Raw genomic sequence first — 17,402 nt, 5'->3', positions numbered from 1 at the left:
CTCCAGATAAAACCCAGCACGAGTTGATCAAAAACCTGTCAATTATCTCAGTAGAAAGTATGCAAATGATTCTCAGACTATAGCTGTAACTATATATTTCAAAGATTATATCATGTTAAATTCAGAGAGAGTTTTTTTTTTAGAATAAATAATTAGGATTGCCCAAGCTTTTTTCACTTGACTGAAAGTGATATATCCTTAGTGGCTGAGTATGAATCAATAGTTTTCATTTAGCATGTGATACAATTAAGTGATATATTTGAACCAAGTGTTAATGCTTGCTCAATATGTCACATTTAAAAATATTATAATTCAGTATAATGTGTAGTCTAGCTATTGAAATAATTTGCGGGGCTGCCACAGGGAGGAAGGGGTCAAGCTATTTGCTAAAGCTCCTGTAGGCCAGACAAGGAATAATGGATGGAAACTGAACAAGGAGAGATTTAACCTGGAAATAAGGAGAAACTTTCTGACAGTGAGAACAATCAACCAATGGAACAGCTTGCCCTCGGAAGTTGTGGGAGCGCCATCAGTTGAGACTTTCAAGAAGTGATTGGACTGCCATTTGTCAGAAATGGTGTAGGGTCTCCCGCTTGTGCGGGGGGGGGGGGTTGGACTAGATGACCTACAAGGTCCCTTTCAACTCTGATTATCTGTAGCTAAAGTAAAAATACTAGTATTAATACCAGTATTATAAAATATCACTTCATTTGTAACTTAAGATGGCTATATAAATAGTTGACAAAAAACATACTGGTAAGTAATAGCAAACCAAACATATACTACATTTTATGAGGGTTAAATGAGACTACTTAAGCCACAAAGTAAATATGGACAAAAAAATTATCATTAAGCCGTTGAGTAGATGACTTAATTTTCTTTAATCCTTTTTAGTTTTATGTCAGTGCGTAGCACCATATGAGCACAAATTATGAGTAAAATGTTGCTATAATTAACATGTCACCTTTTCAGAATAACGGTGAAGAGTTAAGAGTAAAACAGAACCAAGACACAGGTACCTCATGTAAAAAGGAGATTTTGAAAAGTGACATGATCAGTACTTGTAGGTGCTTGGAAAAAAATCAGGGCTGTACTTACTAAATTTCTGACATGCTCTAATAATAAATAAAATTGCTTCAGCAGTTCTTAGTACCAAGAGACTTTGGTACAGAAATAACAACCATGGCATCAAATATACAAGGAAAAGAATTTTGCTAATGCATTGATTTAAATATCAAATGAAATATAATAGCTATTTTCATTCCCAAAAGTTCTAGATGGCTGAAAGATCAAGAAAAGGAATAAAAAATATTTACTTGGAATTTTTTAAAAAGTGAATTATTTCCTCCCTTGCAACAGCAGCTGAGCCTTTTAAGTAGGTGAGCAATAAAAAAAACTGGGAGTGTGCCAATTGATAAACTTATCTAATAAAAAATAAGAACTTCAGTCCACAAGCCCATCAAGACCAAGAACTTGCATTTCTGCCAAAATAATCCCACTGATTTCTCCATTGGGGTGCACGTTAAAGAGCAATGTGGGTGCTTTAAATCAAGGATCCCCAGTCCCTGGTCTGTGGCCCGGTGCCAGGCCATGGTCTATTGGGAACCAGATCACACAAGCGGCAGGTGAGCAGGCAAGTGTGCAAAGTTCCATTTGTGCAAGCGACACATGCACAAAACTATCCCCACTCCCTTCCTCATTGCCACCACTGCTGATCCACAGAGCCCAAAAGGTTAGGGACAGCAGCTTTAAATCACCACAGTAAGTTTTTTAAACATCTCACCCGGATCAAATTCTAAAACAATTTGGCTTCCAGATTAGATAGTATTGGTTTAGTATAAAGCATCCGCCTTCTATAACATGAATTACAAATTGCAGATGTTTTCTTCACAATTCATCAGTCTGGAAAACAAATCTAGTATGGAAGAAACGTAGTATTCTTGGTGTGACTCAAATGCACAGCAGATGCTAGAGCAGTCTTAATAAATCCCAAATTATGATCTGGTGGTTGCATTAGCAACTGCTGCAGTCTCATCTCCCTACAGTGAAGAGGTCAGAAGCCCTTTAATTCAACTGTAAAACATTATACTCAAAACAGAGCAAATGTATTTCACAGGCATAAGAATTAATTATCCTGTATAGTCTTGAGAACAACTGGCTGTCCATGTAAGTGTAATAGATACATGTAAATCAACACACAGTTCACACAAGGAGGGGGAGGAGAGAGTTAAAGAGCTATTTGCATAACATACTCTTTCACTTGAACAGATGCATTGTATAGATTAAATTGGATTGTGTTTCCTTAAAAAGGTAACATCTTTCCTAACAAGCTAAAATCTCTATTCTTTATGTCAACCAGACACAGAAAAACATTGCCGCACCCATATAAAATTATGCCTATCACCAGAATCTGAGCTCAAATTCATCTCTTTAGGCTATTTTTTTTCTTTAAGGGTTAAGCTGATACAGTCGTGAGGAATTTTTGTAACATGCACTTTGTTACTTAGAATGGCTCAAAATTCTTTTTGCTAGTAGAATACCCCTTCCAGTGTAGATCCTTCTATAGTCAAAACAAGATCATCCACAGTTAAGAAAGAGATATTGCCAGATATTTGAGGCAGACTCATCAGCTTGGATAAGTAGCCGAAACTTTTTGGGAGATGGGAAGATGGAATAAAACAAGGAAAAACCGAAAATATCCCAATGAAAATTGAGCATGCTGTGAAACACTAGCTAACCATAATGGGTTGCAAGCAAAATGACTGAAAATCCAATATTTCAGGAAAGAGATGTATCTTAGAACAAGGTTGATTGAGGTTTGTCACACAATGAAATTGTACTTTTGCTATCTACCAATTTGCTAAGCTCTGTCAGTAAGACATTAGTAGCAGATACTGGAAACTGATGATTATTTTTTCTGTCATATCTATGTTAGGTCTTACATTATTATTTTCATCATTTTCTCACTCAAAATGTAGGAAATTATGTTGTCAGGTTTCAGTAATAATGATCAATGATGATTACAAGGGCAAGAAAAATGGAGGATGGGTTGCTCAACTTTGTTATAAAGACTTTTCTACAACTGTTTTTAAGGGTTCTTTCATTGTGCTGTTCCACAGAAGAAAAGTAGGTTGCTTTGATGATGTATACCAGTGGTGGCTAATCTTTTTGGGCTCCTGTGCCAAAAATTGTGCATGTGCTTGCATGCTCGCGTTCGCGTGCCAGCACCCAGAAGGCAATGTGTGCCCCACACATACCCCCTACACATGCACGCACAATCCCCACCCACCCACTCCCGCCACCCCTTTACTTGCACTGCTCCTCACAGTTGATTTTCGGCCAGTTTGAGGCTTTTTTCGACTTCCCAGAGGCTTAAGGAAGGCTTCTGCAGGCTTTGGAGGCTGAAAACTAGCCTCATTTCATCACTTCCGTTATTTTTGGAAAAACAGGAAATGATGAAATAGGGCTAGTTTTCGGCCTGCAAAGCCTGAAGAAGCCTGCAGAAGCCTTCCTCAAGCCTTTGGGAGGCCGAAAAAGGCCTCAAACTGGCCGAAAATCAACTGTGAGGCATGTGCATGCACAGTGAGGTAAGTTTGCCTGCAGCTCACATGCCAGCACAAATGGCTCTGCATGCCACCTGTGGAACACGTGCCATAGGTTCGCCATCACAGATGTATACCATTATTGTGCTGTAAATCTTTTCTGCAATTCACACTTGTATGCTCTGTATAAGGTGTGTGTTCATATATGTGGGATATGTATAACCAAAATAAAACCAAAGAAAGCATGGTGGGAAACTCTAGATTTATGTGGTGGATATGGCAATGGTCATGTGAACTCACTTGTTATTAGGATCTAGTAAGGTTACCAGATGTCCAGCAAAAGGAGAACATCTCTTTTTTGTCTTCGTATCATCCATCCAGCATACAATCTTAAAATGAAATTTTTTTTGCATGAGTGGACTGTTTTCACAAAGGCAAAGAAGCAAATGATTCACATTAATTATTTCCAAATTATTTATTCAGCTCTCTTATCAATGAAATCAAGAGGGCATAGCTTTGACAGTCTGCACTGTTATTCAGTTTACCCCATTCAAGAATTCTTATACACAAATAAGATCCAAGACTAAGATCCATTCACTAAGTAGTTATTCCATTGATTGGGGTATTTCCAAATAACTTCTGTATGTGGACCTATATGTGTGGGTAGAGGGAAGCATGTGAACTGTCTTACACAATGCGTAATATGGGTTGCACTTGAACACTCTGGAAGTTGACTACAGGTCCCAAAACAAAAGCATGTAGTCAAAGGTATATGTTGCATTGTATCATACTGTTATAAAAACTTGCTCAGTTTTATGTATTTTCAACTTGGCATCTCCCTTCTATTATGGAACTCAAACAGTATGCTTAAGAATAGACATGATAACACAGAAAAGCCCTTTTTAAAAAGGTCCTTCTGTCTGGCTCAAATATTAATGCTTTTCTTATGGGGAAACTGTCAATATATTATTGATTTCTGTTTTTTTCAGTTCATGCAATGGGCTTTCATGAATTCAGCTGATGAAGAGAATTATCTCATTCATGACCTTTGAATTCCATTTCCAAGTCTCTATCCAATAGACATAGCCTTAGAATGAATATTTTTGACATGAGTAGATTGTTTTCACAATAGTAATCATTCAAACTTTTGTAGAGTGTGACCTTGTGGATTGTCTGCAAACTCTACAACCAAAATGTATGTCATTTATTTTCTGATTCTAACAACTGACTTCAATTCAGCTCCACCAGATCTATTATCACTGTATTCTGTAGATTTCATGATTCTTCATATGTTTCTATGGTGAATTTTGTAAAGTATATTGTACTTTACTACAATTACAGCTAAGGCTTGCATTGGAAGTAGTATATATTCTGACTCTTCAAAGTCCCCTGGAAATTTCTGAAATTTTGAAATAAGACTAATTTAATTATCTATATATGAAGGACTCTTTACAAAATGTAAAATAATGAATCTTTGCTCAAAGGATTTTTCACTGGTAAACCACAAAAGCATTTCAAACTTTCCCAGTTTCTAAAAGCTGGTCTTGTGTTCCCTATGCAAAATAGAGTTTTGTAAAAAAATAATGCATGCCAATTTCATAAATGAGCTGCAATTATGACATATTTGCATTCATTACTAGTATTATCTCCTTCTCTTTCCTTAGCAAGAAATCTTCATAAACAAATATTCCTAGCTGCTTTTTAGTAATTTATAATCATTGGAAATTCATTGGAAAAGGCATTGATGCTAGGAATGGTTAGTGGAACAAGAAGGGGCAAGTAAAGAACACGCTGGCTTGATAACATCAAATCTGATACAAAGTTGAACATCCAACAATTGAAAAAAGCTGTGCTTGACAGGGTATCATGGAGAGCTAAAACATCAACAACAATAATCAGCATTGTTTATTAGGAAGATACAATATAAGCCATAGCTTGTTAAATAATCAATTATTGACTAGGTTCACATATAATGCTTAAACAAAAACATGAGTTAATATATCATTAAGTTGGGTCTATGCAGTATGTTAAGACTACAATTAGAGAGTAATGTGAATTAGATTCCAAATAACATGAAAGTCAATGAGTTAATACATTAAACTGGTGATTGAAGACACCTGGGTCAAGGTCAACGTCTGCTACAACATGAAAAACAAAAAGCAGCTCATAGTTCCACATCACCTAGAAATCAAATAAGTTCTTAACCAACCTAGCTGACAACTTTGTTGTCCAAAAGGCAGAGGAGGAAACTAGAAGGACAGCCATACTGGACTTACAAACAGACAAGAAGTGATGGATTGAAACTGCAGGAACCTTGGGTGAGAGTGACTATATCATACTAGAATTCAACATAATGCAAACACAAGCAATAGAACATAATGATACAAGAGTCTTAGATTTTAAAAGAGCTGATTTTAATAAACTGAGAGAACTTGGAAAATCCTAAAGAGGAAAACAACTCAATCTTGGGAAATTCTGAAAAATATTATTATAAAAGCCCAGTCCAACACAATACCATTGAGAAAGAAAGAAAGAAATCCAAGAAGAAACCAGCATGGCTTCACCAAGATCTCTCTGACAAATTGAAAGACAAAAAGAACAAGCACAAAAAATGGAAAGAGGGACACACAACTAAGGCAGAATATCAGCAGATAGCAAGATGAAGTTGGGAAAGCAAAGGCTCAGAATGAACAAAGACTTGCAACAAAAGTCAAAGATAATAAAAAAAGTTTCTTCCAACATATAAATAACAAGAAAAAAAATCAAGGAAACCGTCAGTCCACTAAAGAGAGAAGACAGCAAGGAAGTAACAGGCAAGAGAGAGAAAGCACAGCTGCTTAACTCATTCTTTGCATCAGTCTTCAAAACTACTCTAACTCATTCTTTGCATTGGTGTGCAAAAAGAAACTATAGCCTAACCTACCAAAAACATAACTGTAAAAGACAGACTGGAAACAAAAGTTAAAATAAGCAAAAAAATAGTAAGACAATATCTGTCTGATCTTGATGAATACAAATTACTGGGATCTGATGGGTTATATTCCAGAGTTCTAAAGAAGATGGCAGATGTCATCTCAGAAACACTGTACCACATTTTTCAAAAATTCTGGAGCACCAGGGAACTACTAGAGGACTGGAAAAGAGCTGACGTGATTCCCATCTTCAAAAAAGGAAAAAAATAGACCCAGGATACTATAGACCAATCAGCCTAACTTCAACACTCAGAAAGATACTGAAAAAGATAATAAATGGGAATTATATTATCAGGCAACAAACTTGATGTGGGTTAAGGAATGGATAACACTAAGAAATACTAGATTATTGACATCAGAAGGACATGATTTGTTGTTGGGATGGCACGCCTTCTTATGGTACAAGGGAACCGAAACACAAGACATTATATACAAGAGGCTTTGTTATTAAACTGGGAGAAGATTAAAAAGCAATATTACTTAAAAATTCCAGTCTGGTTATCGACTATTGAAGCATTTTCTTATCCAATAACATATAAAAAGGAACAAACAGTTAGATATGGTGAAGTATTGAATGGAAAGGGTGAACTTAAATCTATGCAAGAACTAGAAGAACAAGGTATAAGGATGAATTGGTTTTCATATGTGCAAATACACTCTAGATATGACAAAGTTTTTAAAACAGAAGGTTTCTATGATAAACTGACTGACAAGATAAAATTTTGACAGGTACTGATAAAAAGGTGATTAAAAAACTATATGGACATTTATTAGAGGTTAAGCTAGAAGAGGAACAAGTTAAAGAAGCAACGATAGCTTGGGGAAAAAATTTTTGGATATGGGATTGATTTAGAGAAATGGCAAAAATTGTGGTCTCAAAATTATAAAATGACAATGTCAATAGCATATAAAGAAAAATTTTATAAGATGTTTTACAGGTGGCACTTATCCCCAACAAGAATAGCAAGAATGTTTAAGAATAAATCTGAAAATGTTGGAAATGTCATCAGATACTGGGTTCATATTACCATATGTGGTGGATGTGTGCAGAAGCTAAAAGATATTGGACTAAAATCCACACATGGTTGGAAAAAATGACAAAGAAACACATAGACCAGAGATATTTTTATTGGGGATTTTACCAGAAATATATAGTAGGGAATTGAAATATTTGATTGTAAATGTATTAACAGCAGCTAGGATTGTATTTGCTAAAATTTGGAAAAATGAGAGGATGCAGGAGGAAGTTATCAGGAAAATAATGCAGGAGGAAGTTATCAGGAAAATAATGGAATGTGCTGGAATGAGTAAATTGACATTTGAAATTAGAGAAGAAGATAAACAATTTTATAAGATATGGGATTTATTTTGTGAATGGTTAGAAACAAAAATATGGAAATGAAATATATTAGATAATTTTACAATATAAGGATAATAGAATTATATAGGATATAATATAAAGATGTATTACTATTGGATGGATTTAGGATGATAATATGAATTGTTATACTATAAATAAATTTAAAATTTTGAATATCTCGCATAAAATGAAATAATAATAGTCAAATAAATGATTAAACAATGATAATAATGTATACATATATATTAGATTGATAATCTGAGAATTTATACAAACAATTGTGAGGACTATGGAGAGGATGCACAAAAAATTTGTAACCGACCGACACACTGCATGTATGTAACTGGAAGATGGTTTTATGTTTTATATTTTGTTTGTATATGTTTGTCCAAAAATAAAAAATTCTTTTAAAAAAAGATAATAAAAAACCAGGTCTGCCAACATCTAGAAACAAGTAAAATAATAACTAGCAGTCAGCATCAGTTTGTTAAAAACTGATCATGCCAAAACAATCTTATTTTATTCTTCAACGTAGTGACTAAATTAGTAGACCAGCAAAATACTGTGGACATAATATACTTAGACTTCAGCAAGGCATTCGACAAAGTAGACTACAACCTACTTCTTGGTAAACTGGAAAAAAGTGGGATAGATAGCATCAGATGGATTTGTAACTAGCTGACAAACTGTAGTAGTTCTTAATAAATCTATGTCTTCATGGAGGGAAGTAAGCAGTGGTGTACCACAAGGTTCCGTCTTAGGCCCAGTACTCTTCAATATCTTCATAAACTACTTAGATGAAGGAATAGAAGGGGTACTTACCAAATTTTCAGATGATACTAAACTGGCAGGAATAGCTAACACCCTAGAAGACAGGCTCAAGATCCAGATGGATCTTGACAAACTGGAACACGGGCCCTATCTAACAAAATGAAATTCAATGTAGAGAAACATAAAGTCTTACACTTAGGCAAGAAAAACCAAAAGTACACATATAACTGGGAGAAACCAGGTTTAATAGCAGTAACTGTGAGAGGGATCTTGGAGTCTTAGTGGACAACCAGTTAAATATGAGCTAGCAGTGTGTGGTGGCAGCCAAAAAGCCAACATAGTCCTAAATTGCATTAACAGAGGAATACAATCAAGATCAAGTGAGGTACTAACACCATTCTATAAAGCCTTAGTAAGACCACATCTAGAGTATTGCATCCAATTTTGGTTACCACACAATAAAAAAGATGTTGAGACTAGAAAAAGTACAGAGAAGAGCAATCAGGATGATTAAAAGACTGGAGATTAAAACATACGAAGAATAGGTACAGGAACTGGGCACAGTCTAGTGAAGAGAAGGACCAGAGGAGACATGATAGCAGTCTTCCAATACTTGAGGGGCTTCCACAGAGAGGAAAGGGTCAAGTTATTTTCCAAAACACCCAAAGGCCAGACAGGGAATAATGGATGGAAACTAATCAAGGAAAAATTCAACATAGAAATAAGGATAAATTTTCTGACAGTGAGAACAATCAATCAACAGAACACTTGGCTCTGGAAGCTTTCAAGAAGAGATTGGACTGCCATTTGTCAGAAATAGTGTAGAGTTTCCTGCTTGGGTGGGAGGTTAGACTAGAATCAGTGATGGGATTAAATTTTTTTAACCGGTTCTGTGGGCGTGGCTTAGTTGGTGGGCATGGCTTGGTGGTCATGTTATTGGCTGGGCGTGGCCAACTCAATATCATTGAGGCATGCATCTCCTCACCTGGCCTTTCATGACTGTGGGGATGCTGCAACAGTCGTAAGTATGAAAAACGGTCATAAGTCACTTTTTTCAGTGCCATTGTAACTTTAAATGGTCACTCCACACAAGCAAAGTACCAGCAAAGGAGGGAAAAAAACTCCAGTGATGTTCCTGAGACAGGAAGTCTAGTCCTGCCAAGAATGTAATAAGGGTTAACAGAGAGGCAGTTTCTGTAAGCAACACCAGAATGTTTCCTTCCTGCCTTCCTTACAGGATTAGGCCAGTAATTTCTTCTAACAATTGGTTCTCCGAACTGCTTAGAATGTTAACAACCGGTTCTACCGAATAGATGCGAACTGGTTGAATCCCACCCCTGACTAGAATCTGGATGATTTACAAGGTCCTTCCAACTCTGTTAATTTGTAATCTCAAACTTCATATTGTTAAGGAAATATTCCATAAATACATAAATCTGGAGAAGATATATGTTGAATCTACTGATGTCCTTTTGGCATCACATATTTTACTTTCTCAGTCTTTTAACTATTTTCATATTTTATACTGTTGCAGATGTTGAATTTTTGATGTTTAGGAAGCTGTCTTTCCTCAATCTTAAGTTTTTTGCCATAATAGTTCTATTTCCTTTTTATTTTATTGCTTTATAACAATTATGTAATTTATCCTTGAATTATTTTGTATTGAAGGACAGGTTGTAAGTATATCTAACAAAACAAATATAATTCATTTTTTTTCTTGCTATTAATACATAATTGGCAAATGATTGTTTGAGATTCATTTTTTTAATTCTAATTAAATTTACTGATGATGCAAAACTAGGCAGGATAGCTAATTAATTATTAGGAAAAATAAAACTTTTCAGAAAGGTTATAGAAATGGAATGAAAAACAAACAAACACAAAATTCTTCATCTTTTCTGATTAGAAGAGATGAAATATCTCTCCCTCAATAAAAATAAGTCATTCTGCCATGCTCAAAAAATGGGCAAATGAAATAAACCCAATCAAGTTTGTTTGATTATCAAACCAAGGCAATCAGTAGCAGCAGATTATCTTGAGAAGTTACATAACTGATGCTTAAGTTCTCCTCACTAGTTCTATTAGTCTAGTAGCTGTATTGTGGTTGCACTAATTTCCCAGAAACCCGAGGAACTTTCTGAGGCTCCCCAATATTACTATGGCTGCTCCAGAGCTGCTAATGAGAGAGTAGGCCCATTAGTTGTGTCTAAAAATACTTAAGAGTCAGAGCCAGAATTGGACGTGCCCACAGTTTTCTAAGGACATTATACAAATAATTTGACAATTCTATCTGAGAAATACACACACTAGAGCCATGATGGCGAACCTATGGCACGTGTGCCAGAAGTGGCATGGAGAGCCATCTCTCTGGGCATGCCAGCCATCGCCCGTTGCTCTTCCGTGTTCTGGCAAATGCATGCGTGCCGGTCAGCTGGTCTTCGCATGCACATGCATGCCAGAAACCAGAAGACCAGGTGGCCAGCATGCACGCACGCACTGGAAACTACACAGCTGGAGAGCTGTTCTTCCGGTTTCGTGTGCACATGTGCTCCTGTTTCGGCACTTGGTGCCGAAAAGGTTCGCCAACACTGCACTAGAGTCTTGCTTTGTACACAGAAAGTCCAAAGTTCAATCATGTCTGCAGTGATCTGATACCCAATGATGGCTAGAGAGTGCCTCTCTATATAAGATATCAGAAGGCTGTTGTTAACACAGATCATCTACTTTGTATAGTAATGTTCAAAAGTACAAAAACTGATAGTACTGAATTTGGCTTTTAACTATTTTCTTTTGTACAAATTAGCACCAACATACTTTTATGTCTTTAGGAGCCTGAAACACTAGAACGAACCTACAGCTACCCAAAATGAAAATTTCCATATTCATTTTACTAAATGCTCAATTATCATTAGTTAAATGCCCATGTTAACCTTTTCATTGTTGACATTCAGGATAACAAATATACCTAAACTCCTGCCTCTTTTTCCCATATCAACATTAAATATTCCCATTATATTTAGATTATATTAACAATACTGATATTTATTAACATTTTAAATTAAGAGTTAAGGTAAAAAACATTAAATGCTGAATGACCCATGGTTCATATAATATGAAGAGGAAGTGAAGTTTTCTTGAATTTACCAATAGATATTTTTCCAGCAGTGGTAGAGGCAATAAAATGCAATTGCCTAATAAATAATCCATTTCTTACAGTGATATTTGATATTAAAGTATAAGAACCAAATCAGGATTAAAAAATAAAGTGAAAACAAGGACATATCTGTAATTGAAATCTAGAATGCCTTAATCAACATTTCTAAGAGATAAAACATAGGTTTGAAATGGTCATGCTATGTTTATATTTTTTTTCTTTCAGAAATCTATATATCCTCCTCCTCCTTCTCTCCTCCTCCTCCTCCTCCTCTTTTACCACTTTGGATGTTGAGGGAGATACAAACTTCTGACTCTTGCTCTTCTGACAGCTTCAACCATTGTTAACTGACGTTGTTGGCAACAGGACAAAATAAGGATTGAGTGAACTATGGCCTTGAACTACAGCAGCTGTGAAGGCCTTCCTAGGCCACCTTGAAACAGCTTGGCGAAAGGGACTTGGGTGAAGTTGCAACAGCTTTGGCAAGATTGCAATGGATAATATATTGCTACATAAATTATAACAACATACAAACAGTCTGATCTATATACATTGGAAATAAAATTCAATTGTCACTTGTTTAGCTGCATGTTACAAGATTAATAGTTTATTGTGGAAAAGCTCTTAAATAAAATTTGAGATACCGTATTTGCCGGCGTATAAGACGACCCGGCGTATAAGACGACCCCCCACCACCACCGGAAACGCCCTCCAGAAATCCCCGGGGCTGCAGCGGCAGGGCAGAGTGCCAGGGGCCGTGGGAAGAGCAGGAAGGCTGCAGCCTCGGGCGGAGCGAGGCGAGCGGGATGAAGCGGAAGCGACGCAGGGGATCCAGGAAGCCAGAGGCGCCTTCGCTGCGTCCAACAAGCATCCGAAAGCCGGCAGTGGATATACCGGCGTATAAGACGACCCCCCCACTTGGAGGCATGTTTTTCGGGGCAAAAAAGTCGTCTTATACGCCGGCAAATACGGTATATTTCATGTTTCACTACCATATTACTTAGTAATTAGTGTCAAGTAATTATAACCTTGTGATTGTATTCTTAGATTCACTAATAATAATCTCAACTTTCTCTGTGTCTTTTCACATGTTATACAACATAGGAAAGTAATTGATAATGTTATCACTGTGAAGGGCTAAATTAAGAGAGTTTAAAAGTTAATCTATATAAGCACTCCTGAAGGTTGTTATATTTTAGAAATTATTTGCAATATTTCATATGTCATATTTTAGGCCTCCATTATTTAGTTCTTAACAATGAATGTGCAGATTAACAAAAACTATAAATCCATAAAATCTTCACTTCTATAGTTTTATATATAGGCTGGCTCCTTTTAGATATTATTGCTGAAGGCATAGTCCCATATTTGAGTTAAAATAGAGAAATGTTCAGTAGCCTATGCATATACTTTAAAAAAATCTAATCATTTGGGTGCAGTAACCAAAAAGAATAAAACCTCATATTGCATGCACTGATTTAGATGCTCATTAGAAGTATTTGCAAGTAAAATCAGGATTGCAATGGTATTTTCTGAGTAAAAGTTAATACTGGGAGGTAGGTTCCAACTGACATTAAAATCTGCCATTCCTGCTTAAAATTTACAATTACAGTAGTTGGTTTTGCAGATAATACCTACTTAACATAATGGTTTTCTAAGTATGATCCTACAAAATAGATTTTTTCAAAAAAAAAAAAAAAAAGGTCCCCTCTGCCCTATTTCAGATACCTATCTATGGAAATCTTGCACTTTTATTCTCTTTTAAAAGCTAGCGTTAACATTAACATACCTAGTGAAAACAAAACAGCTGCTTTCTTAAAAAGTATATAGATGATCCCAAGGGATGCTTTGCAATTTTAGCAAGGGCAACAATAGTTGGGCCTAAGTGCTAGGTCTCCTGACACTCTTGAGACACTCCCTCCCCTAGTTTCCATAGAGATGGTAGGAGCCACAAAGAGCTCCAGTCCTATTACTGGCTAGGAGGGGGCTCAATTTGTATGCATGAGCCCTGCTGGGAATGAAAAAAAAAATACAAAAGGAGGACAGGAGAGGAAACAGAAAGGGGGTGGGGGATAAAAAGAGATTGGTTATAAGGAGAGAGAGAGAGAAGGAGGGAGAGAAGCAATATGTTCAAAAACAAAGGAGAGATATAGGTAGAGAAAGAAAAAGAAGAAAAGAGAAAGGGATTGAGAAAAGAAAGAATGAATTCATCTCCCCCCAATACAGTATCTCTTGTCACTCACTGACAGGAAATGCTGTCCCCACAAGAGCTAATTCACAGGCACTGGAAATAGGAACAGCAGGGGTGCCTCCGTCACATGACCTCCTCAGCAAAATCCAGAAAAAAAGGCATAAAAGGAAAGGCAGAGAAGTGAGTAAAACACCGGAAATGAATGACATTGATTGGCTTATGATTAAAATGATTTCGAAAGATTGATAGAGTTAAATAAGAAGGCAATAATAAAACCCTGGGTCTGTTGCTAACTGGTGAACTTGCTAGGTCGAGGCCAGGTAACAATAGTACATACACATTCACCATCCTAACATTTTGGGGTCTCTGGCTTAGAAGTGGGGCTAGGCTCTTTATCACTCAGGAATTGACCCATATTTTAGGGGGATTTGAAACCAATCTATTCTTTATTACCATATTCATCAACCCAGTTAACACTTTCACAAATATAGATGGAATAAATCATCTTCCTTTCAAGATATCATTATTATTAATGATAATAAATCTGTGAGCCTCTAGCACTTATAGAGCACCTTTTAAATGTTCAAAACGTTCTTCATATATTATTCCAGCAGTTGAATAAACTGTGCAGATTTGGTATTATTTAAGTTACATATGAAGCAACTTAATGTCATGGATAGAAGAATAATTTTGATTTCAAATACTTTGGGCATAACTATTTTTATAACTTAGTAAAGAATAAAATATATGACAAAAAAGAAAAAAAATAGACTATATAAGCAGATTAAAAAGTACCCAAAACCAAAGAGTTAAATGCTGAAATTAAATTTTTCTTCCTTCCTTTCTTTCTTCCTTCTTCCTTCCTTTTTCTTTCCTTCTTTTTTCTTTTTTTGCTTTCTTTCTTCCTTCCTTCCTTCTTTTCTTTCTTTCTTTCACATTCAAGTCATTATGACTTTTGGTAATTGCCTGGACAAGTTCCTGCAGTATTCTCAGATTTTAGAAGTGGTCTGCCATTCCCTTTTTTCTAAAGTTGAGAGAGATAGGATTGAGAGAAAGTGATTACCCCAAAATCACCCAGCTGGCTCTGTGCTCAACGTGAGGTTTCAACTCATGCTCTTCTGGTTTCTAGTTTTAATCACTACACCAAACTGGCTCTTAATTTGAATATATTCAATTATAAATTCACTTTTTTCTAAATTTCGGCAATCCCATTCAAACTCAAAGTAGTCCTGTCATCCAGATTTGTCATAACTAGGCTGTTGCTATATACTGTATTTTATTGACTTTAATTCCAACCAATTTGCTCTTCTTGCAGATAATTCATAAATCTAAGAATTCGTTGTTGCAGTTTTTAAGCATAATAGTTGGGTGATCTTGTCTTTCTTCGGAAGCTAAGCAAGGTGGTTCTTGGCTGAGAAATAAGAATGCCAGAGGTTTAGAATAATGGAAACTTGAGAGGGGTTAAGATTATTGTGCCACAAGCCTACTCCATTGTACTTACCCAAAATGGATGAAATGTGTAGTGCAGTAATTTAAGGAGTTATTAAAGAAAGCATTCCACTCTAAATAATGCTAGAAGAGTAAATAAAGGGTTCTTTATTTATGTAAAGTTAAAACATTGCTTTATTTTTTAAAACTTCCCACTGTTGAAATCAACAGAACAACCATTGAATTTAACATAATTGGATTATTTTCTCAAGATAAGAAAAGAAGAAACCTCAAGCCATCACAGACAAACTGATTCAGAAGTTTAGACATTACTCCTTTAACATCCAATTTTAAAATCTTCTATGGTATGCAGATCTGCATACATGTACTTTTTCAGCTAATATTTTAAAATAATTTAATAACTCTGAATTAATTGTATCTAAATCCAACCTAATATTTAAAAGTGGTTTTGTCTGAGTAAATCTGTACGCATGGGCATGTTTGGAGGGATGCATGTGTCCATGTACAAACACTAAGCACAATTTCTGACCTCATCATAAAGAGGTTATTTTACAAAATAGATGGTCAAAGGCTACTAAATATAGTTTATTCCAATTCAGATAAATGGAACTTTCTAAGGAAAACTGTTGAAATTATAATAAGAGTTGTTAATGCATACTACTCAGGATATGACTAATCTTGGTTTATTAATCTGGATTAATCTGATTAGTGTTTGGGTGGGAGATAATTAGGAAAATAGGACTGGGTTAAACTGGGGAATAGAAAATATCCCGAAGAAGACAATACAAATTGCTTTTGAACTGTTTGTAAGAAAACTTCATGGATTCATTCATGTAGCCTTTAGCCGCTGAAATAGATTCAAACAATCCCATATCTTTAGTTGGTTGCAGTTCTAGAATTTCTTATAAATTATTCCAGTAAGAATTTGTAAATAACACTCAGCAAATCTAAGTAGTTCTCCAAACACCACTTTTTAAACTGGAATATGTAGCTATAACGGTGTTCTTAACATAACTTTCCACTGCCTCGTAAGATATTTATTGCAAAAAACCTTACTATCTTTTTACATTAAATTCCTAATTAATACATTTTGATTGACCAAATCAAACAATATTGATTTAACAGTTCTGCTTCTAGAAGTTTTATGTATAAAAAATGAAAAAGTCATAAATTCCTAGTCTATGATGGTTATAGAGACAAATTTAAATTAGAAACTAAAATAGCAAAATATGGTTTGATGTGAGAGATGATTCACAATTTGGGTTAATAATCTTGAGATAGGGAATTTACTGCAATCTGCATCAATGGAGAAACACCAGGTACAACCTTTTAAACAAAAAAAAAGAGTACAAAGAAATAACTAAATGTTTAATGTTAGAGTTTTAAGTAAAATGAAATCTATAGCAAAAAGTTGTATTAAAATCAAAGAAAACTACAGTATATCTGAAACTATACAGAGCACTGTAATATTTTTCTACTGTTTTTTAATTTGGAGTAGTAAAATGGACAATTTGACATGATGCTCATAGCAGAATTCAACAAGAGCAATAAATAATCTAATTTACTATATTGTGAATTAATTATAGTTTATATATTCTTTATCCAATAAATGTACCTCACTGCGCTGAATCAAAGCATATTTAAATACAGAATATAATTCTGAAGACTGCACTCTAGTCTTCTTCCAGTAAAATGCTTTTCCTCCCAAGTTAATGTGCGCTAAAGCTTTCGTCAAACACATTGGGCATTTGCTCTCATCATTCCTACCTGTACAGACTTAGTGAGAATCAATGCCCAACATATATGTGGGATATTAGGTTGGATAAAGTTAAGGACTGCAATTTGAAATGGATTAGAACAATTGTTATTGATTATGGAAAATTCTTGATAGGTGACATTTGTTGATCATGCGGAAAACATAGCTAATTATTGCCATGTCTGAAATGGATTTTCTATGCTTGAA

General features: G+C 35.4%; 1 long non-coding RNA gene across 1 annotated transcript in view; it reads left to right on the top strand.

Moving 5' to 3' along the window:
- Positions 1-12,440, top strand: part of LOC148128842 (uncharacterized) — a 75,075-nt gene extending 62,635 nt beyond the window's left edge. Inside the window, exon 3 of the long non-coding RNA XR_015746125.1 lies at positions 12,025-12,440. This is a non-coding gene — a long non-coding RNA (uncharacterized LOC148128842). The remainder of the gene's footprint in view (positions 1-12,024) is intronic.
- Positions 12,441-17,402: the final 4,962 nt, after the last annotated feature.

This window comes from Notechis scutatus, chromosome Z (genome assembly GCF_049901735.1).
Source record: "Notechis scutatus isolate UNSWTSFEM ecotype Mainland chromosome Z, rNotScu1.2, whole genome shotgun sequence".
In the NCBI taxonomy this organism is placed as follows: Eukaryota; Metazoa; Chordata; class Lepidosauria; order Squamata; family Elapidae; genus Notechis; species Notechis scutatus.
The sequence above is the reverse complement of the archived record's forward strand: the minus strand, read 5'-3'. Positions and strand labels throughout refer to the sequence as shown.